Below are 22,444 nucleotides of genomic sequence, written 5' to 3' on the forward strand. Positions count from 1 at the left end.
GATCAGAGTGTGAAGGTTATTAGTCTGGGCTACCAGTAAGGTAAAAACATTTTATACAGGATCTAATGGGTGGTGATGATGTTTTTTACTTCTCAGCACCTTACAGTGGGACCACTCCAGTCACCCAAGTACAGAGAATATATATGCTGTTCCGGAGAACAGGGAGGGTGCAGTCTGCATGGCTATTTCAATGAACATTTTCACCCTAAGCTACAAATTTGCTTCCTCACCCATACAGATGCACTCGAGCTGTGTGTTAGATGACAGAAGGAAAAGCAATTACAGCACAAACAGAATTTAGCATCTTTGCCAAAACAAGACATGAACGTTATCTCACTATGTGAGCATTTTAACATACAATGGTGACTTCAGTCTTATTTAAAATGATTTGTGTTTGCCTCTGAAAACGCTGACAGAACTGCAGATCATGATGTAAATTTACATCTTTTTCCATCATTTCATGTTGCCCCAAAAGTTCACAAACAGTTCAGGAAAAACATGAGATCCAGCTGGCTTTGCTTACAGGATTGGGGGCCAAATGGTTTGCTAAAATGGCCTGATTTCCTTATTAGTCTAATTTGCAACCCATCCATTTAAGTGACATTCTACACACACCCAAAGACTCATGAAGGGAATAGTAAGCTGTTCAATATTGCTCAATATATACGTGTGGAAATGCACAATGGATCAGATGTAGGGTCAGGGTATTTAAGAAAACATTAAGGCTTATGAAGTGGTTTTAAAAAATATTTGTGAAAGTTCAAACTGGTTGCTTTCAGTTCAAGCACAACCCAGCTTAGGCACACCCATCTTCTTCTGTAACAGTGAAAGCCATTTTCTCCTTACACATTATTTCCAGAGCAGATACAGGACATGCTGGGTTCATGTTTCAAGCTTTACCATCTGGAGAAAGTACAAGTATGTACACAGGAAAGGAAAAAACAAAACAAAACAGTAGGCTCTAAATCTGCCATTTTCAGTGCACTCCAAAATTCTGCTTGTCAGACTGAGGCACACAACTGCCGCGCAGAGCACAGAAGGCCACAGGTGTGAGCACAGCCAAATGGAATTCAGACCATGTTCATGACTCGGATGTGTGATAAGTAAAGGAAAAGTTACTCGATAATGAGAAAGCTTAAAAGGACTCTATTAGTATCATGTGAACAATTAGTAAGCTGTCTAGAAACTAATAAAGCTGTAGCCCTCCTTGCTTTGAAATGTGTTAATAGGCTCTCCTTCCTATAGCAAACAAAGATTGGTACAGTTCCCTTTATTGATACAAATGTATCCATTAAGCTTCACAAACGATGAAACAAGACCTTGAACAATCTGGAAAAATGTGTATATTTGTCTAATAAATTATTCAGCAATTAGCATCAGACTGCCTGGAACGCAACTGCGCTGCCTCAGAAAGACGGCGATCTTCCCCTGCCCTCCCCTCTGCCGCAGCAAGCCCCTCCTGGCTCCCAGAACGGCAATGTAAACTTTGAATTCTCAGCTTCCTGTAACAGCCAGCATAGTTTAAACTGGGCAGTCTGACACAAAATAACTGCTGCTAGCTTAACACAAACACTGCCGAATTTTCATGTGTATGATAGCACTTTAAAGAAAAAAAAAAAAGCTTGTTTTCGCCTAGCTCTTCTCAAATATCTTTCAGACTATGAGGATGGATTTTTCTGGTACGTGGATTATATGATTTGTGTTTCCTGTGCCATATTTAATGTCCTAACTAATTTATAACCACTCTCAAATTTAAGAAAATCATCAAAAGTTAAGAGATGTCTTCAGTACCATTTTTCCCTTTAAACATTGTGTTGCAGGTTGTGGATTTGGGAGCAAAATAACATATGCCACTTGTTCTGCAGTAAGTGTCTCTGTGTACACACTTAATCTACAATGAATGTGAAGTAGTCTACCTTCTTTCATTTCGAGGCATTTGAAATAGTTTTCCTCTCATTTACCTTCAAGGAGCTCACACACAATAGGTTGTTACTCCATTCGCTGCACGCACAGTCTTACCCCCAGTCAAATATGAGGTAATGTGCAGCCAGTCTAAGGTAACCTCTGGATTTCAAATCCATGAAGGATAAGGAACAGATAATCTTGGATATGAGAACACATAGTATTTTCCTGATCTGAAGGGGGTCTGAAACACATGATGTAAGATAAACACTAGCTGTAGCAATGGAAAGGTTAAACTGAGAAGAACAGAGCAATCTTGTTGCCAACAGATGAAGTTAGGAGGAGTAAAAGTTACTCTAGTCAGACTAAAATGTCATCAATGTTTGTTTAAGCAAGCAAATATTTGCACAACTTTGTGGAGCAAGGAGGCCTAGAGGGGCATTAGAATAAAATTATGTAAATGATTTACTAGTCCATTTGGCATGAGCAGATGTTCGAAAATCTCCTGCTCATCACAGAATATTGGTCTTTGCATTGACTTGAATACAAAGGGAAGAGGCAAGAATGGCCATACCAGCAAATCCAGAATGGACCTGAGGAAGACATGAGCATGTAACAGGAGGGAAATGCATATTGTACGGACTGCCTTGGTGGCAAGATTTAAGGTGGGCTAGGACACACTTACAGATAGTGAAGTAGTAAAAGCATCAGGTGCAGGACCTTCATAGCCTCTGTGCATACACACCTGCTAGCTGCTCTAGTATTCAATAGTGTTCACCCACAAACCACATATAGATCTTTCAGATTTAGTATAATCCTGTCAGGTTTTTTGTTTTTAAAGAAAGCCTAATTTTCAAGCAAGAAAGAGCATATGAGGTTAAAGCAGTCTTTCCCCCTCCCAAGCCCTGCTTGTCCTTTGCATCTTCAAACACAAGCAGCATCACTCCAGGATGTAACAGCCTGCCTCCTGGCACTGCTGCTGCTGGCAAAGCATAGGTCTGAGCCTTCCTAAGCACAGAGCTGTAAACACCTGGAACAACAACAATAATAATGTAAAAAAATGATAAAGCGGCAATGCCTTAACGATGTATTGAGCTTGAGCACACGCAACAACTTCAGTTGCAAGCAGCGTCATGCTTTTTCAAATCCCAAATTTGCTTCAAGGCACAGATCTTCTCTGCGTGGAGTGAAATTCTGACTTGGCCTCAAAATCATGCTTTTAAAGGGTAAAGAAATGCTGAAATATAACACTGAGGTTGAATGTGCCTTAGTTAGGCAATCAAGAAGTGTTCAGCAGCCAGAAAGCCAAAGTGATGTGAGAAGCATGTATTACATTAGCAATCTTGCACTTCCTCAGGAGGCAAGATGGGATTGCATCAATCAGGGGATACACTCTGCATTCACAGGGTTTTGCTCTGAAGAGACATAGGCTACTGCTGCTGTGTCAGAGATTAGCACTTCCCTGGCCTAACCTCTTGGAAAGGGATTAACAACTACACAATATATATCCAAAACGGCACAATGACAAAAACCAGAATGACTAATGCTCATGAGGGCTTGCTTCCTGCGCATTTCTGTTCCTCCGGAGGAGGTGAGAAGCTGGGGACCAGGGGGCTAACCTGAAACCCACCTTTGTGAGAATTCACCATATAGTCCTACAGAGGAGGTGGTAGGAGAGGAGCATGAAAGACTGTCATGGGCACCATCTTCATCTATCACCACTTCTCTACTTTTGGGAGAATGCAGGTTTTGCTCTCTCCCAAAGAAATGTCGAGCTACTCTAGACCGGGTAGCTGAAAGAGTTTTTGTCTCAGTGCACAAAGACTGAAATCCTAGACAAGGACTGTTTGCTGCCACACTAGGAAGCAGCCGGATGAAATGATTGTGTTGTGGCTTCAGATAAACTTTGAAAGTCGCCTTTTGTTCTTCAACAACAAAGTTATTGTTCTGTTGTTTGGGGTTTTTCTTTAAAAAAAAAAAACCCAAACTCAGCATAACCTGCATCTCTGGGCCTGGGTTCAGGAGCCTGTAGGCAGGATTGCAAATTATATAATACAAAAACAATATGCACATGCTATCTAAAGAAGTGTGATCTCAGTAAACCTTCTTGCTTCTATATGAAATTCAGGTATGCAGGTAGGTCGCCTGGGCACATTATTCAATATAAATAAACCAATGAGTTTTCCTGGAGCCCTGACCACAGCATAAAGTTCAAAATTGCCATCACCCCACAGTTACACAACAGATTCATTATATGACCTTCAGTTGTAGAAGGGAGGCAAACGTTAAATACAAGAATCACCAGATATGTGAAATAATTAATTGATAATGGGTTTCTAAGGAACTGGGAAATGATTTTAAAGACTTGTTGTAGCACTGAAATGCATCCGCATATTTTTCAGGTACAATGTAAAAGATTTAGAGGATGAAAGGTTAGCAAAAAAGCAGTTAATTTCAAAAGCACACCCTATTGCAATTGCTGTCAAATGCAAGATGCTGTATCACAGAAAGACCAATAACTTCAGGTTTAAAAAGAAAAAATAAAGATAGATGGTCTGCTGTATCAAGACAGTCTTCTAGTGTGTGTCCTCATCTCCTGCCCAAAAGTATCATACATCACTTTGTTACCAATAACACTTCCAAGATGTTATGACACAACATAGCTACCTTCAAGTGCACCACAGAAGAAAAAAAACAAGGCCCATATTAAAGGAAAGTTTCCTTCAGCTATGTATCAGACGGCTGCTGAGAAGGAAAAGGTCTTTCAATTTATCTAAAAGAGTCAAAGCACTGTAATCACATTAGAGTCCTTTTCACAGGATATTGAAAGGCCAAGGACAGTCAGTGTCCTAGTTCAAATATTTTCTCTTCAGAAAAAAAAATCCCGTTGCAGAATACTAAAAAAGCCTATTGTAGAGGCAATGAACAGCAATAAACTTTTGCCCAGGAAGATTTCAGGCTTGCAAAATCTTAGGGAGTAGACACTAGTGCTTGTAGTCACAGTTCCATTACGAAACTATAACCGAAGATCGGCCTTAGATGCATTTCACACTCTATCTCTAATGTCTCTTTGGAAGTGAAACAATGAAAATTGTTTGATGAACCACAAGTCAGAAGTAAAGTTGAGTGAGGAGAAAAGAATAATTTCATCCTGATGCTTTGATTAATACTAACACAGAGGGAACCAGTTCATTTCCAGACCAGATGCCAGAGGATGGCAGTTTCTCAGTGCCCCCTGTCGCTTGGCTCTTACCAAACACCATGCGCAGCACAACTGCTAGCTCCGGTGAGAAGAGCTTTGGCAGCACTCAAGCACCTCAGGTGGGAGTATAAGACAAAATTCGAAACAGCAACCCTTTGAACATAAGGAATATGTTAGGAGAGAAGGGAGGGTGTTACTGGTTTATGGGCTCAGATTATAATACCAACAGAAAGTTTATTAAATTCTTTCCATGCTGTATGTGCTGGCATGAAGGGGTTGCTGAAGGACAGGTTAAAAGTACAAAGCAGGGGAAGATTTTTTTTTTTTAAAGTGCTTTGAGAATTGCTTTGGAGACTAAAAATGTTGGTTTATGTTCCAGCAAAGACAACTTCCTGTAAGTGATTCATTACTTTTAATCCCCAGCCCATTACAAAGCAGTGCTCCGTCAGATTCTTGATTTCTCTTGGGACACCCCTACAACGTGAAAAGGTTAACAGGAGTTAAGAGCATTCATACCTGTTACAGCATCAAGCAGCTGGATACACCTTACTGGAAAAAAATATTTTCTTTTACTCAGAGGAGGTGCAGGTTTCTTTGCAACTATCTCTATAGAAAGACATACTACAAGAATGTCATCAATGTGAATTCAAGCAAAGCTTTATATCCACAGAGATAAATCCCTTGAGCCAGATTCCAATACTTCTCTCAGGCTCTGGATGCTAATATTGATTGATACAAGGGCAATTCTGCAGCATTATGCTAAGGCCAGCCTTGATCACCAGGCTGCCTTATTCTCCCTGAGAGACACAGCTGACGTCCCTGATGACTAGTGCTTTGGACTTCCCTAGGGGAAAGGGAGAGAAAAGGAGTCAGGAGCTTGGGTTATATTTCTGGCTGTTCTGTACTGTGTTTTTTATCTCAAGCAGATCACTTACGCTTTGTGCTCTACACACACACACACACACCATGAGAGTGTATGAGGGGGACAGCCCATCAACAGTAGCAGAACATTCTCTTATACCCAGCACTTAAAGCATCATTTAAAGAATTTAAGAGAAATCACAAACCTGTGATACAGCAGTAAATATCCATCAAGTGTAAACAATGAAACTTCAGAAAGATGTTTCCCTTAGCCCATTAGGCCATTAATTATACTTGGAAAAGAGGAGCAGAGAGAAGAACATTCAATTCTGTTTGCTGGAGGTTTAATTTAATGGAAATTTGAAAAATCTGGGAGAAGAAAATAAAAATTTTCCACTAGTGCATGTCTCCTGCTCTGTGATGAAGGGAAACATTAATCAACTTAGCTGATATGAACTGTCACAATGCTACTAAATAAATTTGGCATTTGCTTTTATTATTCCCAAATACTTAGTAAGTGAGATCCTGTAACAAGATCTCTTTCTCATCTAAGGCCCTGGTTAGCATGCTACCATTTAGCATTCTCACGAGAGTCTTGAGATATAGAAACACTAGTATCCTCATTTCCAAATGGAGAATAAAGGTAAGCTAAGGCTCAGTGGTTTGCCTAAGGTCACATAGGCAATCTGCAGCACAGTCGGTAACTGAACCCAGGTGTCAAGTCACAAGCTACTGACTTAGCGCTGGGCTGTTCTTTCTCTTTTTATACTGCCAAAGGACCTCAGTGTCACTGAAAACTGCCTCCTTGGTTTACATATTTACTGACAAAGGAAAAAAAAACCCACAAATTATTCTAAGGATGTTAATTTAAGAAGCACCCTTCTATCTCTGCGTATTTTTGAAAGCACAAGGCATGACTGTTCTCCCTTAAAACTGTATAGACTATGAGTCCCAAGTAAGAACAGAATCAGGCCCACAAAAGTTTAGTTTAGTAACGAGGGAGTAAGTCTGGAGGCAGAAGCAAACAAAGCCTACATCAGCTTGCTTTCACTTCAACCTTTCATTACATTTCTAAAATGAAAATGTTGATCTAATTAATAATCTTCCCAGTCACTACTTCATCAACCCCCCATTACGGAGTGCGTTGACTTCAGACCATGTGTGCAGCTAGCAGCACCATCGAGAGAGCCCACAGCCTTATCAGGAGGTACTAGTGTCTTTTACGGAGCTCTGATAATTTGTCTTGAACCTAATTTACTTCTACGCTTTCTTTCCATAACTTCTCATATATTCCTCTAGCACTGGATATTTACTGCTCCTGTAAACACAAGAAGCTTTTTTATCAATTAGCTCAAGACTTTAAAGTCCTTTTACAGGTTTCTATGATACGTTTTGACATCTGGACTAGGACAAATCTACTGAAACTGCCAGCAAATAAATGAAGTCTTTTAATTGCTCCCAATAAGTCATTGCTGCTCTGTACACACACACAGGCACTCTAGATTTAAAAATGATCTATTCTTTACTTAATTTTAAAACTTCAAAGATGAGCAAGTAACTGGACAAAGGTTTATGCATGCAAACATGAGCATTTGGGTGTAGCCCCGTATAGGACAAAACTCCATAAATCCGCCTTCTCTCACTCTCGCTCTTTCCTATACAATGTAGAAGGGCCTACAATAATCTACCTCCCCCTCCAAGAAAATTTTAAAATACACCTTTAAACAGCATTTATTAGTATTCTCCTGCTCCCATCTTGGTCATTGCCAGGCACAACACCTTTTTTCTCTATGTATTGCTGGCCCCACTGTTCAAGAACAGGACTAGGCTTCAGGTAGTATGATATGCAATTCTTTCATAGCTATTTGTGTCATATTGTCAATTCCTTTCTCTATAGCAACAATAGAGAAATTCTCTATTGCTTTTTTTTAATGAAAGATGAGATTTCCAGGTGATAACATGATTCAAGGAGTTAAAGCTTTAGCAAAAAAAGACAGCAAATATAATGAATTTATGGTAAACTTGTATGTGTAGTCAACATTCCCAGTAGTCTCAACTCCTCACTCCACATCACGTTTTGTAAAAGCTGTCTGTAAAAAGAGACTATTTCTATTCTTCCTAAACTAGCTGTTCAACTGAAAATAAATTACTAGTTGGGAGAAATGCCTGCAGTAATATTCCTCTGAGATCCCACAGCACCTCTGTATCTCAAAGACTTTTGGGGGTGCTTTTGTTACCTTAATTTGCATTTTTGAGCTGTAGCAGTAATCACAGCAAAACTTTAAGTAAAAAAGAAACAGGTTAGGGTCCAGAAACATGGTAACAAATTCTATCCTGGTGCAAACGACTGTAGTTTTGTTTACTTCAAAGTAGTTTTTTTCCCCTTCGCAAGAACATATATTTAGCTATTGTTCAAGTAAAGTATTTTTAATGACAAACTCTCTGATTTGCTTGCTCTGTCAGCTATCATACTGACAGCCTTTTGCAATGCTAATTTTTCCAGAGTAGAAGAATGAACTGAGAGTAACAAGCTGAGTCCTTTCCAGGATCCACTATTAGGCTACTCTGAGACCCAAAGTCTCTTCTTCCAGGAGTGAAATGGTTAGAATAATACATACTCTTCATAAAAGTGCCTTGATGAAAATGTCTACACATGAGATGATAATGAGGGCTAAACCCTAAAATATAGATTAACATTGTTTTTGCAGTACACATGTAGCTACTGCCATACATCCTGATCTGTTACCAAACCAAACACCAGCCTGGTTTTTGGCATTCAGATGTGACAGGATGAGCATATTTGCAAAGGAAACTGCAGACTGCCTTACATTAAATGTCATCCCCCCCATTTATCTTGAGCTCTTCATTTTGCTGCACCTGTTGCTGGTCACAGTGGTTTGAAGGTCTTCCCCATGGACTGCCTGCAGCACTGCTTGCCTGCCCACATCCCAGGTGACCACAACCCTGCAAATAAAATTGCCATTACATTTCATGTCTAGAGGTCAAGGCTCATAGAAGCAAAGACCCAGATGCAGGACTGATTGTGTGGAGCTAAGAGGGAATGAAATGCCATCACTGAGCCAGACAAATTATCTTCCCAGAGTGAAAAAAAAGAAATGTCCAGACCTCACTATGCCCTTGCATATTCTTCTGCACTGGTACAAACAGATCAGTGAAACTGGGGTTAGAGAGCACTGTTTTGACGCAGTCTTCAGAAAGCGTGTCAAATTTTGCTCCTGTAAAACTGCACACCTCCCAGCTCTGGACTGGCAGGACCAAGGAAAAGGGGAGAAATATTGGCCCTGATCCCATTAACTCTCCTTTAAAAACCTTCAGCCTTACAGTCCTGCTGGCTGCGGAAGGATCTGCGGCACCAGGCTGTCCAGCAGCAGACTTCCAGGTGCATGAGAAATGTTATCACAGAGCAGGCACATGACATACAAACTGTGCATGCTGTTATCCCACATACAGCCCTGATGTTTGCTTGGTTCACTGTCTGCTCTTTCATGAAGATCACCAAACCCTGCTCAAAATGGGAGGAGGAGGAGAAATATGGTGCTCTAACAGTGAACATTTTCTCATCTTATTTTATTAATAGCCAAGGAAAAGAGCAGCCATCAAAGGTAAGCATGGATAGACAGGGGATAACTTATGTCAGCTCTGCCTTTTTTACTCCCTTTTCTGTAATTTTACTGGCTCCCCTGTCCCTGTTCTAACACCTCAGTTCTCCTCTCTGTCATTAGCACGGCCAAGCATCTCTATCCGTTTCTCTGCGGGCTTATCCTAGTTGTAAACCCCTTGCTTCTGTTTTCCATGCTCTGCATCCTCAGGGGCAAGAAACTTCTCTCTTCTGTGCTGATATAGTGCTCACAGTAACAGATCCCGGTTTTGTCCCTCAAACTGCAGAGGAGCCTTTCAGAAAACAGCTGCTGTTATTCCATATGTTTTGCAGCAACACCATTTTCTTACTAGGTTTATCAGTTAGTGAGAAAACCAGTGGCAGGAATTAAGACAGAATCTTTGTTTTGTAAAATGCTCAGCACCCTGATACATGTCCCTGAAATGCCACATATGTCACTGACTTCAAGGCACTACCCTGCCTGTGGAGTGAGGTGTTACTACAGCTGCACAGTGGGGCTGTTTGAGCCCTCAGATAGCAGTCATCAAAAAACTCAAAACTTAGCCCATAATAAAGGTGATGCCAGCAAAGATTTCATTAAAAAAATCTTTAGGGCACAATCCTGCCAACTGCTGAGTATAACTGATACCAGTGAGAGCCAGAAACACTCCAGACTGTCCAGAACTGGGCATCAAGAGAGCTCATGTGCAGCTAGAGATGTATACCAGATATCAGCACCAGAAATGACTGTAGTAATTAAGTGAAACCAAATGGCAGTATCCTAGATTTTGCCTAGTGAGGCATTACAGTACTTAGATCTAGGAAGATTACACTGCGAGCTGTTGAAAAAGATGGTGTGCTCACACCCATTCAATGGGACCAGGTGAATCAGCATGTTTAAACTTTGCATCCAAACTACAGAACATGAGGAGATGTATCCTTTTAATACCTAACTTCTTGCTTCTTCATGTTAGATTATTTGCTGAAGACAGCTGCAAACATAAATCACCCTTTTTCCTTCAGCCAGAATAAATGAATACATATGGCTAGTTAGGGCTTTTCTTCTCTGCTGTGAATTTGCACCTTGCTGAACTGTTGAATTAGGAGGCAACGCGGAGAGGTGGCGCAGAGCAAGGCGAGCGGCCGCACGTCCCAGAAATGGGTGACAGCTGCTGTGCCTCTAACCACAGGAGGAAGCCAGGAGACACAGAAACCTCTCCGCACCACGGGCCTCCGGGCCTCCGTCTGCTTCGCCACTGGGGGCGAGCAAAACCCCTGCGGGCCTCTGTGGCCGCTCTGGGAGCCGGGCCCCAGGAGGGCGCCTGCACGGGTGCGAGGGGCCTCAGGTCAAAGCCCCGGGGTTTAATGCATGAGGATCATGACAGACGGCTTTGGGGTCCGGAGGGCCAAAATCTGTACTGGAGGTGTCTTCCTTGTTTTGGAGCCTGAGTGAATATAATCTGCGTGGAAGGAGTAGCTCATGTCACCATGTGCACCATAAATTGGTGTATTTGATGCTATAATTCCCACACCTTTGCACAAAGGCACAAATCTTCTGCTCAGGCCTGCACACAGCTTACACCACACATCATTCACGCATAGCTTTGCCTCAGAAATATTTTTAAATGAAAGGAACTCAAAACAAGTAGTTTATGCCGAATACCTGCTACTGTTGGTAGCTATAGAACCCACAGTTTGGTTTCTGTATGAGTCTTTCACTAAAATATATATCCCTGTATAGCAGTGCTGTCATACAATAATTCAAAGGCAAGTTATCACAAGTTATTCTACTGAATACCACGATGGAGAAGCACTATGCATTTCGTGTCAAACCTACATCTGCAATCCAGTCCCCAGTAGGAATTTTAGTTAAACTATGTTAAACCACTGTTAGCGGCAAATTTTTTCAAAAATAGCTACAGTAATAGGCAAAGAGGAAGTGAAAACTTAGAATAATGTAAATAATGACATACTGAAATCCCTTCCCATATTTCAAACATTAGTGATTTTTAAAGCAGCATGATTTAAGCTTTTTTATAGAAAATGAGACATCTAGTGGCAAGGCATGGGTATTGAACTTACAGCCGAGGGATGGAAAAAAGATGTCTTTTCAAATCTTTCATGGGCATCCATTAATACTATGATAAAGTAAATAGTAACAGTGGTGATACATACAATTCCTCGAAAATCCTGAGACAAGCAAAAGTTTTATTCCAACAATTCAAAAAATACCACCAGGCAATCAGGCAGGTATCTCACTTCATGTGTTTTTCTTTTATCATGTTTACTATTTGCATCCCTTTCTCTCACCTCAAGGAGTCAAAAGGTCTAGATGAGGCCAGCCATATGCATTTAAATTATGGATTCACACTCAGAAATATGTTGACAATGTTTTTGCTCTTATTTGTGGGAAGTTAAAACTGACAGCTCTGGTGCTGAAGAAAAAGAAAAGGTTTGTTTACCTACAATATCACCACAGCATCCTAGTATTTGATCCCAGAATGGTTTTATTTATTGAGCTTTCTCACCATCTGTAGGTAGGTTTCCCTCTAGCTCTCCATTCTTTTTGGCATGAAACCATCAGTAGGTTCCTGATACTACTAAGAAAAACGCTTCATACTGATAGATAATTTCACAGTAAGAGTTTGTCTTTAAAACAAGCAAGACAGATTCTGAACTGGAAATAGGCCTTATATAAATGCAATCAAGTAAATGGAAAAAAAAAAGGTTCCGTGTTTGTTAATTCTTTGTTATTGGTCCTTAATAAGACTTTAAATGTAAATTTGGATTCTATTTTACACAAATAGGAACCAGATTTCATGCCAGAGAAATTAGACACCAGCAAATCCCACAGAAACTAGGTGAAAGATGAACAAATAAGGAGAAAACAGTAAAGTCTATAGCTAAGTCTTGTTACTTCAGCACAGAGTGCAACTAAAATCATCATAATTCATAAAAGCACTTGGTTTATTCCACTGCAACAGCTTCAGTATGCTCTAGTATTCAGATACTCTCTTCAAAGGAAAATGGAAGAGGAAAAGATTTTCACAACTGTGAAATGTTTGTCCAGTCCAGGCAGGTTTCAGTCAAGCAAATCCTTTTTATTTTGACACTCATAAAAGCTATCAGCAAAACAATTTTCAAATGGTGAATGAGGGCTCAGGTCAGGCATTGAATATGTATGAAGAACTGAAATACACTCAAGACATCAGATAAAAAAAATAATAATATGAATGTAATTTCTTCTTAAATTAACATTGGGCAGTTATGGAATTATGCATTTAAGCTTAAAAGTTGAAATATTTTCTACAGAAGCGTCCAGGTAATATTTCATTTAGCACAACTGCAGGCTGAGATAAGCAGATCAGTTTGTTATGTGTCTTCTTACCTCAGACGGCTCTGCCTCTCTGTCATGAATATTTTGTCCATGCTTAAGGTCTTTCACCTTTTAAAGTGTTGTCACTTTAGGGTTTTCGACAGAGCCTACCTTTACTTATAGTGCTGGTGGCAGAAAGGGGAGGCTGAAGAGAGAGCTTGTTGAGGGCTTAGCGCTGCCCCCAAAAGCTAGTAACTTGCTATCAAAGGGGGGGGCTTTTTGTAGGTTCCTTAAGCAAGTTTCCTCAATGCATCTCCTAGTCACCAGTCACCCACATTACAAAACAAGCATGAGTCATGGTGAATGCTCCTTTCCCCCACACCAAGTTTCACCTGTCTTTCATATAGCAACAGGACAGGGAAAAATTGCTGCACCTTCTCTGAAATGAAAGCCAAGTGATCAAAGTCATACAACATTGTCTGTCTGGCGTTACGGCACACTCCTTGGAACCTTTTCCGAGCAGCATTTCGGGGGCAGCATTGGGTGTGCGCAGGTCCCTCGGTGCACACTTCACAGTCTGCTCCTGGCACGCAGTTTCTGCTGCTGCCACCCGGGGCTGAAGGCAGGGGGCACCGCGGGCTCACCTGCGTGTGAGCCAGCCCGCAGTATGCCTTGTATCCTGGCAGTAATGCTACCTTTCTGCATGCCTACAGCCAGTTTATGCCTCACTTTCCCATCTGAGGAATTAGGGTAAGGGGGTTTTGCAAAGCCCCGAACTCCAGAGGTGAAGAGCAGTGCCTGAGCAGACCGGATGCCGCACGTTTCCCTTCCAGCTTTAGTCTTGCACAAGGTGATCGAATTCAGCTGAGTTTGAATGAGTTATGTGAATACAGAGCTGGTATAGAGCAGGGATGAATCATCTTTTCCTCCATGCTTATTCTTCGCACAATAATGTATTGCAGACCTCTAATTCCTCTGCTAAATATCCATAATCTTCTGACAAACGAAGAGTCTCCAGTGAGTACACATTTGAATTGGGGCAACAGATACAGATAACTCAGTTAATCACTTAAGCAGAGTGTACTAAATAAGGATTATGAAATTGAAACATCTCTGTTTTAATCAAACTGTACATTTTAACACAGAAGTGGTTTACATCATTTCAACTACTGACAAATTACCACAACTCATTCTTTTGACAAGATCATTTCATTAGGCCTTTATGAAAAGACCATAAAGACATACACTTTCCCCCCCCCCAATTTTAAAGCCAAAGAGGACATCTCCATCTTTTTTAAGGCAGTATGTGGCTCCCTTCAGCAGAAGGGTACTAGGCTGTGCTCATAGCTGGACAGAAGAGCCTCTGTGCTGATGCTAAAACCCCTCCTGAAGGGCTGGGGAGCATTTAGCAGACACCATCATACCTCCCTACTAGGCAGCTCCCTGCAGACTGGCACGGGGTGCCACTGCGGGACACGGGTGCGCAGGGTCCCTTCCCATGTCCTGTCCAGAAGCCCAGCACAACACAAGGATGCTGATTCCCCTTTGCAGGACGGGAGCCAAAAAGTAAGGCAGCGGGTCTCCACATAGCCCCAAGGTCTGTCTCATGCCCAGATTTGACAAATGGAAGTAAGAGAAGTCTCTCCTTATCTAAGACTCTGCAAAAACTCACTATTTCCTTGGAAATTATTTGATCAAAGTAGAGAAAAACTGCCACACATTTCTCCCCCCTCCGGAGACATACCTCGGCATCCAAGGCCTTTGCTCCTTTCTACACATCAGAAACAAAGGGCAATGAAATATTCACCCCTTCTGCTGTTCCTGCCTCTCCTCTTCAGCTCCCCGGGACCCGCTCTGTCTCCGCATCCTTGCCGGCCCGTCTCAGCAGACATGCACCAGAGTGCCCCTGAGGAGCCACTGCAGACGAGCCCACAATGTCCACCCCGTCCTCCACCCCGCCGGCAACGACAAGCCCACGCCGGGCTCCAGTTATCCCACTCAGGCCACTGCCAGGTGCATGTCCCACTGCTCTTAATCTCTCGGTGTCCACTCTCCCCTGTCATGACAAAAACAAGCCAGCTCCCCTTCCGCTCTCCCTAGCACCAGCTTTCTCATCGAAGCACTTGTGTTTCCTCCCCTCCAAGTCCCGCTGCCTGCAGGTTCCCAGCTCCCTTCCCGCACCGCTGGCCTTGGCCACCCACCTGTCCAGCCAGCTCCAGCCAGAAGCGTCTGGCAGGCTCTGCAGAGCTTATCCCGAAGAGTCAGTGAGCCAGCAATACTGTCACGATATGAACACCTGGGCTCTGGGAGGCGCTCTTCAGTTTGGAAATGGGCATACTGAGTTTTCGTCACACATCTGGAGTTACATGGCTTTCATGTCATGTAAAAGGTCCTGGTTCAAGTGCATCAATCATCCAAAAGAGAGAGAAAACAAAGCAGGGAAAGTATACGCCAGCAACCCTCTCTAGCAGTGCAGAATAGCTAAACTTGTCTTGAGCAATCAATCAAGGCACCAGCGAAACCCATTCTACCGCAGATAGATGATCTTTTGCTAAAGAATGTATACCACTGACAACTCCATTACCATTAGTTAAGACAAGGAGTTGCCTCTTAGCATCTCCTTAATGCAACATAAATTTTAATAAGGCATGCACAAACAAACAGTGATAGGAGCACAGGCTCTGCTGAGCTTTAGAAAAACAATTCTCTACGCTTCCTTTTCACCTTGTCTCCTTGCACTGCTGAAAATCCCTCCTGCTAATCACGCATAGGAGAAACAGCAGCAGGCGTGTGCATGTTCCAAGTCTGTTTTTAAGTTTACATCCATCATGCTCTTCCAAACAATTACTTGTCTCACATCAGCAGCTGCAAAAGTCACTTAGACAATCAAAATTGCTTCTTTGAATCATTAACTGTGTACCCAAAACACTATTAAAAAGGGACAGAATTAAGGTCAGAAGCAATGGACAATTTTTTTCTACAAGTACTTGGAGATAAGAAAAAAAACTAAATTATTCTGTGCTTTCTAGATTGATACAGAGATACTATACAGCAAACTCATGGAATGAATGAATTTTTGGCTATATATATATATATTTTTTTTAATCTTGGTAACTTGTCTGTTATTGACCACTTTGTGCAGAAGTATTAACATAGCGGACATGGTTCCTTTTCTACAATTACTACAGTATCAATTGTAAAATTAGTATTTACCCCATATTATCAGGCACATAGATTATTAAACTCTGATATCTTAATAACATGATAAAGAAACAGCTCATAGTAGTCTTAATCTGTGTGAAGGATACCCAAGCATGTGACAACTTCATTTGAAAAGGAAGCATAATAAAATCTAAGATCAAAATGAAAAACAGGTATCTAAAAGTGTGAATAACATAAATGTATCACTGTAGTGCTACAATTTTACCCAGATTTGGTTTCCACTACTACTTTATAGGAATACCATTCCTGTTTAACAAACCAAAATAAGGTTCATTGCTTTTAATCTTTGTAATTTGAAGAGCTGTTCGCACCATTAAGCCGACTTTGTGCAATCACGGAGATATTAGAAAGAAATGACCTGCCGGCATGAGGAGCCCGGCCTGTGCACCACGCACCTCGAAACCCAGCAGTTCCAACACATGCAGGGCTTAAGTCAGACCAAGGGGCGGCTCGCATCCCAGTTCAGACCCAGTCTGCGACCACTGAAAGCCAGCACTCCTCACCTTCCCTGCTGCCACCTTTCAGCAGCCTTTCCAGTTCACACTCTGTGTCTCCTGGCTGCTCTATTGAAAATTAAATCAAAGGCAGGGAACTGAGTACTTGTTACTTTACACCCATTTATCTTGCGCAGAGCATCCCTAGCTGGTGTAGGAATACCCCTAGGCATCATCCCACTAGAGGGACCTGGAGCGAGATGCTGTGCTAGGAGGTATTTCACCAACTGCTGTAGAAAATACAAGCACAAGGAAAACAACGCCTGAATTATATGGTGAGATATTGCCTAATTCGCTTAGAAGAAGGGAAGCAAAGCTTAGTGTTCAGCAGGAAATACATGCTAGGGCACACCAACTCCTAAGTGTTAAATAGGTGCAAGTAAGCTTGGTGATCACAGTAGACTTGCAGTTAATTCAGCGTTTAAAGATATTGAGAGCATCATATTGAATCTCCTTGAAGAGTAGGAGTGCCATTTACTAACACACAGATTAAGTAGAGCCTTTGTGTACAAAGACTGGAATGAAAAGTAATTCGGTTTTCTCTATCATCTGTTATCTCCAATGAAGCAGGGATGCACGCAGTCTTTTAACCCTTTTTTCAGGGTGTTGTTTCCATCGAGATAGCTTCAGAAACAATAAACTAAACAGACTGATGACGCACATTTTTATCATTAATATTTTTAAAAAGCCCAGAAAAAAAAGCAGAAGACTGCATATCATCTTAAGTCCATTGTTATTGATGTGCTCTGATCTGAGGAAGTTAATTTTACGGAAACCAAAAATAAAATATACGCATTTAGAAAGAAGTCATCTGAAGTACATGCTGTTGCATTTCATGTAAGGTCACACTGCAAATATAGAATTATGGATTTTTGAGGCATTCTTTAGTTTCTCTGACAATTGTCTAGGCCTCTCATAGAACTGAATTCAGTTCAATTTTTGTAATTTTGTAATATTCCCCATTTTCTAAAATTTTCAGCCACTACTGTGAGGGAAGCTAAAAAAATCAATCTGACAAAAAAAGATCTTTTATTCTGCAAGCCCAAGTCAGATGGATCATCATATTCCGTTTTGAGAGCGTTGTGCATTCACAATCATCCAGTTATCTGAAAAGAGGATCAGGTCTTTTCTATAGAAAGAGTAAGATGTAACCGCAAAACCTTGACCAACTACCTTTCTCCCTTTCAAGCTTTTTCTTTGCACCATGGGATTTAAAAAGCTTTCTGCAAAAGAAAATAGGCGTGTATGCCACTACGCCATCACACAAATCCAGAAGCTGGGACTCTAAAACCAGCATCAAATCTTCTGAGAGTGACACAAGTTGCAAGAGCCGGTAGTTCAGTTCAGATGTGTCAGCATGCCTAAACAGAAAACCTGTTTGGCTAAAGCCCCCTAAGGCCCCTCAAAACAGGAGTTTTGACAGCCCTCTCTGAATAGGTGGATTTTCAAAATAAAATCTGAGAGATGCAACACATCTGCAGGGAAGCAAAAGAAATAACGAGTTTCTCTGGGATGCCAGGAAATTAAAGCAGGTCTTGCACAGCTGTGACTGTCACAATGAGAATATCCATACCAAATTAAACATCTAACAAAGAAATAGATTGTTGTATTTATTTTAGATTATTTACTGATTCCCAAAGTAGGACATTTCTGGTGTAATTCCTCAGGTTTCACCAGAAATAAATTTGACACACTGAGCTTAAGGTTCTTTTAATCTAGAGATGAGAAAAGAGCTGATTAGATAGTTGGTACATCTTTGAAAAAGCACAGGTTTATTCCCTCTTGTACATTGTACCTAGTTTTCAACATGCAAATATTGAGCTTCTTGTGTTTTCTTTGGGAGATTATTTCTTAATTTAACACATCTCATCATCAAGCAGTTTCTCCTGCTGTTAGTCTTACTCTATCTCGTTATGCCTAGTTACAGATTCTGCTAAACAAGTCTTCTTCCTCGGTATTTATATCCCTCGAGTATAGGTAGGTGATTGTGTTCCCCTTTAGCTGCCAGTTAGCAAAAGCATACACTATTTTAATCTTTCCCTCACAATTCCCTAAAAACTTTTTATTGCTCTTATCTGCATTCCCTCCTTTTGCTGGCAATGGTCTAGTAACTAGGTGTCTGGATGATGCCCATTTGGGCTGAACAGAAAGAAGACCTTAGTCCCTGCTCAGCGACAGGATACTTGTGCTTACACAGGTCATCAGTACACAAGACCCTCTTGTTGCTTTGCACACTGAGGATTAATTTACTGCTTATGATTACACCTTATATTTCTCTCACTCTTTGGTTTATTTGTTTGCATCTTCCCCAAATGATTCATCTGCCTCATCTCTTAGAGCCTTTGGATTACTTCTCACTCTCTTCACTGATTAGGCAAAATGAGGCATGTCTTTCATTTCAAAGGTGGCCACTGGGAATTTAGAAACTTTGAAGGAAGAGCTCTGGACAGTGGGAGAGGCACTCTCTGTGCCAGGGGTGGTCTTTTTTCTGCTCTGAGCAAAAGGACGAGGGGCAATCAGCAGCATCAATCTTCATTTGGAAAGGAGAATAATCAGATACAACAGCAGCACAGAGGACCCTGATCTCTGTTTGCCCTTTTCCTGGTGACTATATCATCAGATGGGATGGTGCTGCCTCTACAGCTGTGCCCTAAAATCCATACCAAATGGAAATGTTGTGTTTGCCTGGTGCAGATGTGTGGTGTCACTTGTGTGCCAAACCACCTCGCTGTTTGTCCTTCCAAGTGACACTGTAGATGACTGCACTGAAATATGGAGATTACTTTCATGGAGGACTCATGCTACTTGCAGAGGAAGTAAATATTGGTGCAAATATTCCTACACTGCAGATATTTGTGAAATTAGGATATTTGCGATGCAATACTAGTACCAAAGCAAGACAAAATGAAGAGCTGATAATCCTCTCACTTACTAATGTTTAACTGAGTAGCCCCACAGACTTCTGTCACATTACATTGGAATAAAATATATATATGTGAGAGGAGAATGGTTATTAGTTTCCAATTTACAAATAAAGGTAACTCAGCCTATGTCTTGTCTGTCAGTCGCATTTATGAAGATTTGTTAAAAATTTAAATTATCTCTATTTCTTCACAATACAATAAGTATGCAGTGCTTCTGCAAATCAAGTTATTAAAATGCATTTAAGATTCCTACTATTAAAAACATCCCAACTATTCACATTATTTGATATACTTCAGAGCTATTTATCTGTAAAGTCAGCTAGGTATAAAGATAATCTCTGTGTGCTCATGTACAATATGCCATACAGTTCCATGGTTATTTGTATTTATCAAGTAAAAGCATTAGCCAGTCTTCTTCCTAACCAATGACGGAAGTTATCCCCACCATTTTCACAGAATAAGAAAAAGAAAACCTCATAGATATGTGGTTAACTGGTCACAGACAGGAAAACCTCCACAGGATTGTTTTCTCATCATTTTCCCATGACCTTGAAAAAGCCCACCCAGGGGTGCTGAAACGCAATTCGGGTGCGTTAAGAGGAGGCAAGACAGGACTAGAGAGAACTGAAGCTACAGCCCCCTGCACACTGGCTCCTTGGGAATTTGACTGATACTGTTTCCCCACAACCAAACTGGATGTGCCCTTGTCACTCCGTTTGCCGAAACCTTCCCAGTGCAGCAGAGCACCCCGGCACCCTGGGCACAGCAGGGCAGTGGCTCTGTTACAGCCCCAGAGCCCACGGAAAGGCTGGGAAGGTATGGAGAGCCACAGTTCCGACTGCACCAGCTCCCACTGGCTGCGCCTGCGATTACGTCTTCCTCGCAGGCTGCGTTAGCCCACTGTGGCTACGGCCCCCTGACCCATATTTCTATGCCCTGTCACCTAGCAGTGAGCATAAAGAGAAATGGGAGAAGGGCATGGCGCAGGGTGGATGGGGAGACAGCCCAAACTCACCAAAGCGAGGGCTGGTGAGCTGGTATACTAAGCTGGCAAAACAGTAGCCTTGTCTGCGCAGCATGCTACCTTGCAACGGAGAAATGCATAGCAGATCTAAATACAGCAGGCGGTACACTAAGAGACACTGTTTGAATTAGCACGGTGCTCTGCCTTCTAAAATACACTCTGCTGCAAAGCTAGACCAGGCTGCATGCTATTCGAGCAGCCAGACTGCTTCCAGGAACTGTAATCTAATAACATCTGAAAAAAAAAAAAAATTAACCCCCCCCCCCCATTTAAAAAGGAACACCAACTCTACAAGACTTCTAAAATATTTTTCTTTCACTAAGTTCACTGCCCAGCTGTTAGCATCTATCATGAACTTCTCCACTTACCCTTCCCATAAGGACCAAACTGTGTCCGTCCTCTTGTCATGGTAGAGACACCCATTCCAGTGCCTTGCCTCCTTGCCAGCAGCAGCCCCCACATAAATGTGAGATACTTTGTTCAGTGTCTTTGGCAGTTACCAGCCCATGGCTCAGTAACCTCAAACCCAATGTGCCGCTTTACTGAGCCATTTTGCTTTGCCTTGCAGAACCAAGAGGTAACTGCGTGCCATTCAAGCAATCAAAAGTCATTTCCAAATCCTGTTTTCATAGATTTTTGTACTGTATAAAAAGGGGGAGTGGTGAGAGGCTCTCAGAAGTTAATAACTTCATCAAAACTTGTGTAAGGGCACTAGCAATGCGCAACGGCAGCACTCACTCACGTACGGCCTAGTTTTCAAAGACACCATGATACAAGAAAACTATCAAAAATGACACTGCGAGAAAATCTGCACACGTAGGAGTTTCCTGACGACCCAAAGGCCAAACCACTTTCTTCAGGGTGCCCAGTCCATGAGCGCAGGGTGACAGGTGGCCAGCAGGAGTGGCCATGTGCACTCCAGGGCTCTCCAGCCGGCCCTGCAGCGCCTGGGCTGCTGTGCTGGGGCCAAAGCAGACCCTGGCCTCATCGGGGAACTGAAGAAGTCAGAAGGGTCTGTCCCCACCTACTGCAAGTTAAGTCTACCTAGTATTTTAGTCATACATAGGGAGTAAGTCCTGTGAAATAACGGAATGAAAATTGGGATAGTGGTGATAGAAAAAAAAAGACTTTTAAAAATATGAGTATCTTCTTTTTTGTTGCCAAATGCTGAATTTTAAAATAGTATAATTGAGTCAAATTCAGATCTCAGTATGCCAAAGTAAATCCAAAATAGTCTCTTCCACAAAGCATTTTACATTTACATGACGGGAGTTTTACATGATTTAGTTAGAGACTAAAAGCTGCAGGGTAAGCTCACCTTCAGATTCTCCTTAATTTTTCTGCCACAGGTGAAGACAAGGAGAGAGAGCGGGAGATGCCTGCGGGCAGCAGGAGCCCTTGGCATGGCGCAGGTGGCAGCAGCCTGTGGGGCACAGGCTGCCGGGTGTGTAGTCCCGCCCGGCCGGGCCGGGGTCCCTGCGAGGGCCGGGCCGGGGCTGCTGGGGCGGCCCGAGGCGACGGCGACGGGCGGCGGCTCACAGCGCCTGCTCCCGGCACAAGCCCCAGGGCTCCCGCCGCGAGGGGCGGCCGCGCCGCGGGGCCCCGGGGGCGCTGCCTGCCGAGCGCTTCAGCTGCCGGAGCACCAGGCACAGCAGGAGGAGCAGCAGCAGCAGCAGCAGGAAGAAGAGTGCCAGGTAAAGCAGCAGGTTGAGCTCCCACTCCATGCCCGGCGGCGGCGGCGGCGGGCACGCCGGTCCCGGGGCAGCCCGGCTCGGCTCGGCACGACGCGGCGCGGCTCCGCACGGGTCGGCACGGCTTGGTACAACTCGGCGCGGCTCCCCCACCCGCAGCGGGCGCGCCTCGGGGCCGGCCGGCAGGAG

Source organism: Apteryx mantelli, chromosome 5 (genome assembly GCF_036417845.1).
Source record: "Apteryx mantelli isolate bAptMan1 chromosome 5, bAptMan1.hap1, whole genome shotgun sequence".
Lineage (NCBI taxonomy): Eukaryota > Metazoa > Chordata > Aves > Apterygiformes > Apterygidae > Apteryx > Apteryx mantelli.